The 8859-nt window shown below is 35.3% G+C and overlaps 1 pseudogene; it reads right to left on the bottom strand.

Moving 5' to 3' along the window:
* Window positions 1-1326: 1326 nt before the first annotated feature.
* LOC107781803 (putative 1-phosphatidylinositol-3-phosphate 5-kinase FAB1D) lies at window positions 1327-8561 on the bottom strand (annotated as a pseudogene).
* Between the last annotated feature and the right edge of the window lie 298 nt (window positions 8562-8859).

Below are 8859 nucleotides of genomic sequence, written 5' to 3'. Positions count from 1 at the left end.
GGTTCAGTTGAACCCGTGTATCATCAATGAATTTTATCTTATTCTACTTACTCAAAATATTCTTTTAGTTTCTCTACTTTATTTATTTTAATTTTTCTTTAACAATTTTCTCAATGTAAGTTTCGTAATTTTAGTGTTTAGTTTTTTTACTGGTCTTTACGAATCTTGAGTGAACTAATTTATTATTGATGACTATCAGAAAATATTGACGGTTGCAAGTTATAAAAATTTTATGCACTTTCATATTTTTGTATTTTTATCTATTATAAAAATCTATAAATAACCAAAGCATATAGTTCCATAAGGCTTATGTCCCACACTTTCCGGAGCTTACGCCTCGCCCCATGCTTAGTAAAATGTCTTGTGTCACGCCTTCGTCTTTTAAAATGCTGAGATTAATAATAATATCTAAATGTTAGATGGAATCATTGATATAAAGTCAAAAGTAAAAGACAATTCTACGAAAATAAAGTCCGCTCGTATGTGAGGGAAGGCAAAATCCCCATTTTGATTAAAAAAAATCATTGATAACCAAATAGCAGAAAACAACTTTCATGTGAAAAATATTTTTCTGAAAGATGATTTTCTGTCATACCAAATGCGCCCCAAGGTACCGTTTGTTCTCTCCTTTCTCACTTTTATTTAATTGCTCTAAACCCAATATGAAATGTATGTTTTGTTCCAAATAGTCTTCGCCGATATTTATTTTAATGCGGAAATTAGCATTATGGAAACTTAACTTGTTAAATATGAAACACACACAAGTAACTTTAGAGATACGCTGAAAAAGAAGTAACCTTAGTGAGATTATTACTTGTTTCCTTAAATGATTTCAAATTTAACACAAGTGACAAAATTTTCCACATATATTTTAAAATTTTCCACCTTAGTGAGATTATTACTTGTTCTACTTTTAAGTTTTAAAATAGAACAGAATTTAAGACGTTAATATTTTTTCGAAAACCACATATTTTCGTATCACAATTTTACGTGTTGGTGTAATTGATACAACTTCATTGCGATTTTGAGGAATGAAATCTGCTATATATGGCGTTACGTTCAAGCTGTAACTAATTCCAACTGGACTGGACCATATCTACACACATGTAAAATTCTTTGTAATATTTGAAAAGTTAATTCAATTTATAAGTAAAGTTCAATCTTTATCAAAGTTGTAAGTTTGTACTTTGTTTTTAGTCTTCAAAACTTAGTTTCATTTGATTCTAACATTCAAATATTCTTCCAAAACTCAAACATGCACATACTCTTTTCAGAAAAAAAGGAGAAAAAGAAAAGGAACCTCTGAAATCAATTCTCACAAATCCAAATCAAAACAAGAACTTCCACTGCAAACGCAATTGCTATAATAAAAAACTTGTTTTCCCTGGAGAGCAGATTTATCACCAAAAATATTATCTTCATGTATAAACTCATGAATTACCACAAGAATTTGATGATCTTTGATTCAAGATTGATCCGGAAAAGTGGGAAAATGTTCATTGATAAACTTCCTAAATCTCTTTTTATACTTCTGGGGGCTCAGAAGTGAGGAATTGAACCAATTGAGGAGTTGTACGTCCCATGTATACTGTCTTAGATAGTCAATGATTCCACAAACAAGTTCATTGCCCTCAGTATTCATTCCCACAAACAGAGAATAGTCCATCACATTGATTGTCTGCAATTCAGCAAATTATACCAGTTTAGAACCTGAGCCATATATAAAATTCTTGGATTGAGTGATTATATGTGCAAACTTACACTGAGGAAAACAGTGTCATTCCATACAGCTCTTTGCAGATTCCTGTTTGAGCTCTTATCAACATATATGGGATAAATATTCATGTCATTCACAAAGTTTTGGTCCTGAAAAATTCCTCCTGCACCGTCGTTTGCTGAACTAAGTCGAGCATGCAACGTACCTTTCAGTTCATATCGCCGAGTAATATCTTTTCCAAAAGAAAGGTTCTCCATCACCACGAGATCATGCGTTTTCTCTTTCCCACTTGATCTTATCATGACCTGCAAAACATAAATATATAGAGAAAAGTTCAATAAGCAAATGCACTTTGCTGGCAAGCCTGTGCTGTGTTATAACCAGAATATTAAGTTGATTACTTGACCTGATAAATGCCAAGAATTTTTGCAAGGCAGGTTTGACTTCCTTGCTCTATGCACTGATCCATGTAATCAAAATAACAAGGAGCAAACTTCAAGAATGACTCAAATTCATTCCTCTTAATTTCCTTTACGATGAAGCGATCATCAAGAGTTTTGGCAAAAAAAGAATTAGTTTTCCGACCTTTTGGATACCAGCTCCTACACCTACTTAAGGAAGCAATAAAATCAACTTCAGATGGGCAACAACGATCTCGCAAATGAAGAAATGGGCGAGCATAGGGACAGATCACTGAGTATTTGTGCGTTCTAGGCAAACTCGATGAGCATGATTCATCTTCAAGATCATGACTCACGACAGGCAAATCCATCAGCAAGGCCAAAGCACAAGCAATTATGCTAGAAAATTCATCTTCATAATCAGACACGATATACTTATCACTTCCAAGGGGAATATAGAGCTTTCCAACTTCATCTGTACTAGTAAGTCCACAAGCTATAGTTTCTGCACCATAGGTTGCGACAGAACCTAATCTTGTTAAGTAACCTCTCTGAAGATTCTTCATGTATTCACGTCGAATTTCAGGGAAAGGAGTCCACCACCCTTTGTTATGCTCTATGTTGGATAATATTGCTAAGAGGGATCTACTCCTTTGAGGATTAAAATAACTGGCACCTGTAGCATTAGCATCTAGTATAGCGGCCAGTGCGTTTTGATTCTGGTAAATGGTTTTGGGATAATAGTCAGATGACATCAGGGAATGAAGACGTCGATCCCACACAGACAACTCAAGCAGAAGCTCCAGCTGTATTCTGTTCAAGCTCAGAGCCTTATACACAGCCTCCTGCTTCTCTGTGTTTTTAATATCAATCTGAAAATTAGAAAAGGCAAAAGATTATATTTAGATGGCGCATACACATCAATATATTTGATATATTCTCATCTTCACCAGTAAATCAACAACTTAACTAATCTTGGTTCATGCATCTGTATACATTTGACATGTAAACATTATGCTAGGGAACATCGCCTGAGCACCTTGTGGTTGTGGAATAACATACATGGAATACAAAAAATGAGGAAACGAGATGGAAAAACGATGCACGAATCACCACAAGATTGATTAGATATTTAGATTAAGTGCTAGAAGAACAAGTAATCCTAGCATGAGAGCCCAGAAAGGAACTAACCTCAAATTGAGATCTCTCTTCCTTCAGCATTTTCTCAACTTCAGAAAATTCCAAATTTGACCCTTGAATATTTATAGTTGTTCCATTAAAACGGGACTCTATTGCCTTTAAAGCTTTCTCTACATCGAGAAACTTCATAATCCCTTTCGTGTAAACCTACTTATGAAAAGAAAATCTCGGTCATCATAGACTTGCAATATATCATGTAATTTCCGCAGTAAACCAAAAACTTAAAAGCATTAGTATGTAAAAAGAGTATACAGCTTCATAAAAGCACATACATCCTCAAAATCCTTGCTACAAAACTCTCCTTTAGTCGAACTGCTAAACTCCAAAATCGGAGGAGGAAGAGACACAGAATAAATAATAAAAGTTGAGTACTTGAACACTGCAACCATTGACCCTAATCTGCACATTAAGAGAATGACATGAATTTCTTTTTAAAAAAAAAGATGAAATATGATCAAGGCTCAACACTGAACCGCAATGCATCTATTCAAATGATTGCCGAAGTTGAAAAAAGAAAAGCTGCAAAACAAATTACTATAACCGTCAGAGATGTAATACAACAACAGCAGCTCAATATAATCCCACAAATGAGGTTTGGGGATGATAGTGTATAAGCAGACTTTACCCTTACTCTAGGAGGCAGATAGGTTATTTCCGATAGACTCTCAGCTCAAGAAGATGAAAAGAAACAATAGAACAGTAACAACAACCAGAAAGATAGTACCAGTAACCTAAGAACCAGAAAAATAGATGGGAAAAGCAATAGCAATAATCATAACCAATGGCAAGATACTAGAAAACGGGAGTGGAAAAATAGTATGAAAACAACTTGAACAATTATGCCCTATTTTAGGCTCATTTCGTCCGAATACATTAAAAATTACATTTCAAGGCATTTTAGGAGAAAAAATAGAGTTTCAACCACCTAATCTTACTTTAATTTCTAGTGTTGAACCTAAATACGTAAAATAATAAATTTATAAGATGGATACCACAACTTTGATCATACCCGAAGAAGTAGAGGAAATCGCTATTGAAGGATTGACTGCGGTCAGGCAGTCTACTAAACAAAGAGGAATCACAGAAACCGAGCTGCAAAAATCTTCCAAATGAAAATCCAAGGGAGCCAATGGACATTAAAACTCTTTTTGTATTTTTTGAGCCTCCATTACAACAACTCCACATCCAAATTTTTCCTTCCGTTTCACCAGAGAGGGCCTTGTTTAATGGAAGAGAATGAACTTTAATAGTGAGTAGCTTCTCATGATGTGCATAACGGAAAATGTGAACTTTCGGGGATACACCACACGTCCCACATTGGTTCCTCTGCAACAACAGGGCTTATATGTCAACAACCTAAAATAAATAACACTATGTACAGAAAACAATGAACGGAAGTTCCTAAAGGCAGTCCGGTGCACGAAGTATCCCGCGTTTATGTAGGGTCCGGGAAAGGGTCGCACCCTAATGAGGTGTGATATAGGCAGCCTAGCCTGATGCAAGCATTATTGGCTGATTCCACGACTCTAACCCGTGACCTATAGGTCACACAGAAATAACTTCAAATATCGCATGTAAATAGATCCAGGGAACGGAAGTTCCTACATAGTAAATAGATTATAGAAGCAACTTCAAATATCACATTCTGCTAAATGAGCAACCAGCATTCTAGGAAACATTGTCAGAGTGGAAACACAGTGACACAAAGAAAGAGTTTGTAATGGAGACAATTGATTTCTACGCACCTGATTTAGCAGATTATCTCGCAAAAACTTCCCAAGAGGAATATCATAATCTTGATAAAATCTGATTCTAGAAAAATGATTGGTCACACAATTAGTGCCTCTTTTAGCATTCCAACTTGACATCATTACCAAAGTACTCTCCCAATCGAACGATGATGTCATGACATCGTTATTATGTTCTTTGTCTTCAGGATTTTCCAAAGACTCTTCTGCACTCTGTAATGGACAATGTAGTTGTTCCTTTTCAGGTGTCTTCTCTTTGTCAGAAACTTGAACATCATTTTGACCGTGATCTTCTGGATTTTTTGGCTTAAACAACAGATGTTCACCTTCTTCCTCTAAGTTATGCCTTATTATCATTGCTTTTTGATCTAGAAGGAAAGACGTCTCAAGGATTAAATTATATGCCATGGTTACAGCACGACAGATGACATATTTAACTTTCTTCAATTCATTGCTGTTAGTTCCCATTAACAAAATCTGCCAAAGAGAATTGATTTGCATTTACAAGTGCAAAAAAGCAGTTATGAATTCTGTATCAGCAAAAATAAAACAGACAAGCTGCAAATATACTCACTGTACTTCCACGATGAGTAGAACAGCCCCTGATAAACATAAGTGTTTTGCTAGACCTTTTCACGCTATCACCAGAAGAGTCATGTTCTTCTAGGAATTTCTCAAAATGAAAGGAATCGCACTGCCTGAGGTCTACCAATGTTTCAGAAGATATGATTGATGAACCTGTGCATAGAGCAACTCTCTCCATTCGATGTTGCTTGATATCAACGATCAATGTCAATCCTTTATTAAGAGCATACTCTTGTAAGTCACGAGAAACAGACTTCTCCACTAACACAACATTTGGTTCGTAGCTTTCTATCATGTCAATGATGGACTTCACTCTATCATTCTCCTGTTAATATGTTAAAACAGTAATCACAAACACATGAATATGCTCATCTTTTTTATTTGATACATACAACGGTATTTCTAGTTTACCTGTCGAAATGACTCAAATACTGATAATTCATTTGAAGAGAGACCAAGTGCACCCTGGATCAGCAGCAATCTAGGCTTATTATACTGTGTAGGCATGTGTTTGTGAGCAGCATGTTTATTGAAGACCAAACCTCGGATAAATTGACTACAAAACAGAAAAAACCTATGATTTAGCCCAGAGAACTAGGGGCTCCCTCCGTTAAAAATTTGTAGTTATGGTGTGAACAGACACAAACAAAGCGATAAAGGTAGATACTGAAATTAGGTAGGAGTAGTATTTAAAAGAGAAGTGAAACCTTTTGGTGAGGTTGAGGTTTTATAAAAGTAAAAGAGGATATCCTGTAACTTTTAAAGAAGTATCAGTCAATCAATATGCCTCCAATCTCAAACTAGTTGATATCATCTATATATGTTTTGTATCCATTCTGCTCTATTCAAGCCCAACTTAAAGTCGTATAACATTCAAAATTAATACAGAGAAGGAAAAAAGTTCCCATTCAAAAGGGAAGACACCTTTTGGAAGTTCACAAAGAAAAAGAATACAGTCTTATTAGATGGGAGTAAGCATGACAAATGAAATCAAATTTTAACTGTCTAAACATTAAGCGAATGAGGAACGACGAACACAAATAAAGATAAGAAAAATCGGTTGCTGTTTAATACCTTTTGCTGCGAGAACCGGTTGCAATACATTTTATCTTCAAATATCGATTAGGATCCATAGCATTTCCTTCAGCTGCAGTAGGCATAAAAAATGAAGCAGCCTCCAAGGACAAGGAAATTACTATGTCAATCCAATTGTCACCCTCTTTCCCTGAAGAGACGACACCAGAAGAATTAAGCAGGTCATCAACAAGGGGCTTAAGCCTCTGGTCCATCATATCCCCTAATAACTTTTGTTTTTCCTCTTTAAAATTGTGGCTTCCATCGTCATCTTCATAATTAGCCGCATGAAATTCCATATCATCATAACAATGTTCTGGTTCAGGTGGTAGCCAGAAGCAGGCATCAAGGTCACAACTAGAAGAGGTCCCATTTCCATCTGTTTCCATTTTGCAAGAAGACATAAATGTATTTCTGCTTCGTAATGACGTAGGACCGAACAAACAAGTTATATTGTCAACCTACACCATAGTAGCAACACATTAAATCTAATCCAGTAACGATTCAAGCTGCTGATTACCCAATCTAGTGAAAAAATGTAAATTACTTGAACAAACAACATTAATCTGCCTTCTTCTCAATCGTTGAATAGGACTAATAAGAACTTATCATCTTCATATCACGCATTACTCACATTAGTCATGTTAGGTGTACGAACAAAGTTCAACATTCAGATACTCTTAACAGTTGAGGCCTTTTGGGAAACACCATGTCGGTTTGACCTAAAGAGGATAATATCACACTATGTTAAGATTATCTTTGGGCTGGTTGAGCCAAACAACTAGTATAAGAGCTTATGGTTCGGCGGGACAAGTATGGCGATGGCAGAGAGATAGTGTGTGGCTCGGTTTACCTCCCCTTACGAGCTTAGAGACGCAACTCTGACTATGTGGTTGGCACACAGTAAATCTCGAAAAGTGACCCATAGATCATGGTAATGGGCCATGTGAAGCTTAATTCGAGGGGGGAGACACGTGGATCGTGGTGATGGACTTAGTTCAAATGGAGATTGTTAGGTGTTGAATAAAGTCTTACATTGGTAGCTGAAAAGATTGAAAAATTACATATAAGGTGTATGATATTCTTAGGGGTCGTTTGGTACAATAGTGAGATAAATAGGGTATTCCGTAGGATTAGCTATTCCACCTTCTCTATGGGATAGTTAATCCCACCATTTTATTGTAAAATTTATCCCCGGATTAGCTAATGTCTTTAACCAAACATGGAATAAATACAATCCCAAATTCTATCACGAGATTAGTATCTTTATCCCATGTACCAAACAACCCCTTATGGTTGAGGCCTTTTGAAGAAAACCGTACGGGCTTGGTTCAAAGCGGACAATCTCACACGACGTTAAGAGTATCTTTGGGCTAGTTGAGAGTTGAGACCAACAATTCTCGACAAGAAAATTACAAGTTTAAGCATTTGGCATCCAGCAAGTCTGACTAAACAATGTTAATTAACTAAATGCAGGACCAACACTAACAGCATGTTTGGTTCAGATAAAACCATAATTGAATGTATAAACAAAGATAAAACAGAGTTAATTTCAATAAAACAAACAAGATGCATGCATAAACACACAAGAATCAATTCTCAAGTATTGTAAAAACAATGATAAAAACCTGATGACTAGAGAGAGGAAACACAAACGTTTACCAAAGTAAGATGAATCTTCAATCCAAGAGAACATAAATCAGTTGAAAGACAAAAAATTTACTCCCTCCGTTTCAATTTATGTGTATTTATTTTCTTTTTAATCCGTAACAAAAAGAGTGAATTCTTTCCATATTTGAAAATAATTTACTTTTATACAATAATTTATATCCACATAAAATATATGCGACTCATTTTATACCACAAGTTCAAAAATTTCTCTTTTTTTTTTTTTAACTCTGTGTCCAGTCAAATTGGTTATCACATGGAATATAATATAATGTGAACAGAAAAAGCAGTTTGATATGTTGAGTCATCTATTTTAAATTTTAAATTTAGGAAGAAAAAATCATAGTTTAAGAAATCATGACTTCACACGTCGAAACATGCCATCTGTAGCTCCAAGAACATAAATAAATGAATTAATAAATGATAATAAAAAAAGACTATACTATTCTATGGAGTTAAGTTACCA

Source organism: Nicotiana tabacum, chromosome 14 (genome assembly GCF_000715075.1).
Source record: "Nicotiana tabacum cultivar K326 chromosome 14, ASM71507v2, whole genome shotgun sequence".
Classification (NCBI taxonomy): Eukaryota; Viridiplantae; Streptophyta; class Magnoliopsida; order Solanales; family Solanaceae; genus Nicotiana; species Nicotiana tabacum.
This window is presented reverse-complemented; position numbering and strand designations above follow the sequence as displayed.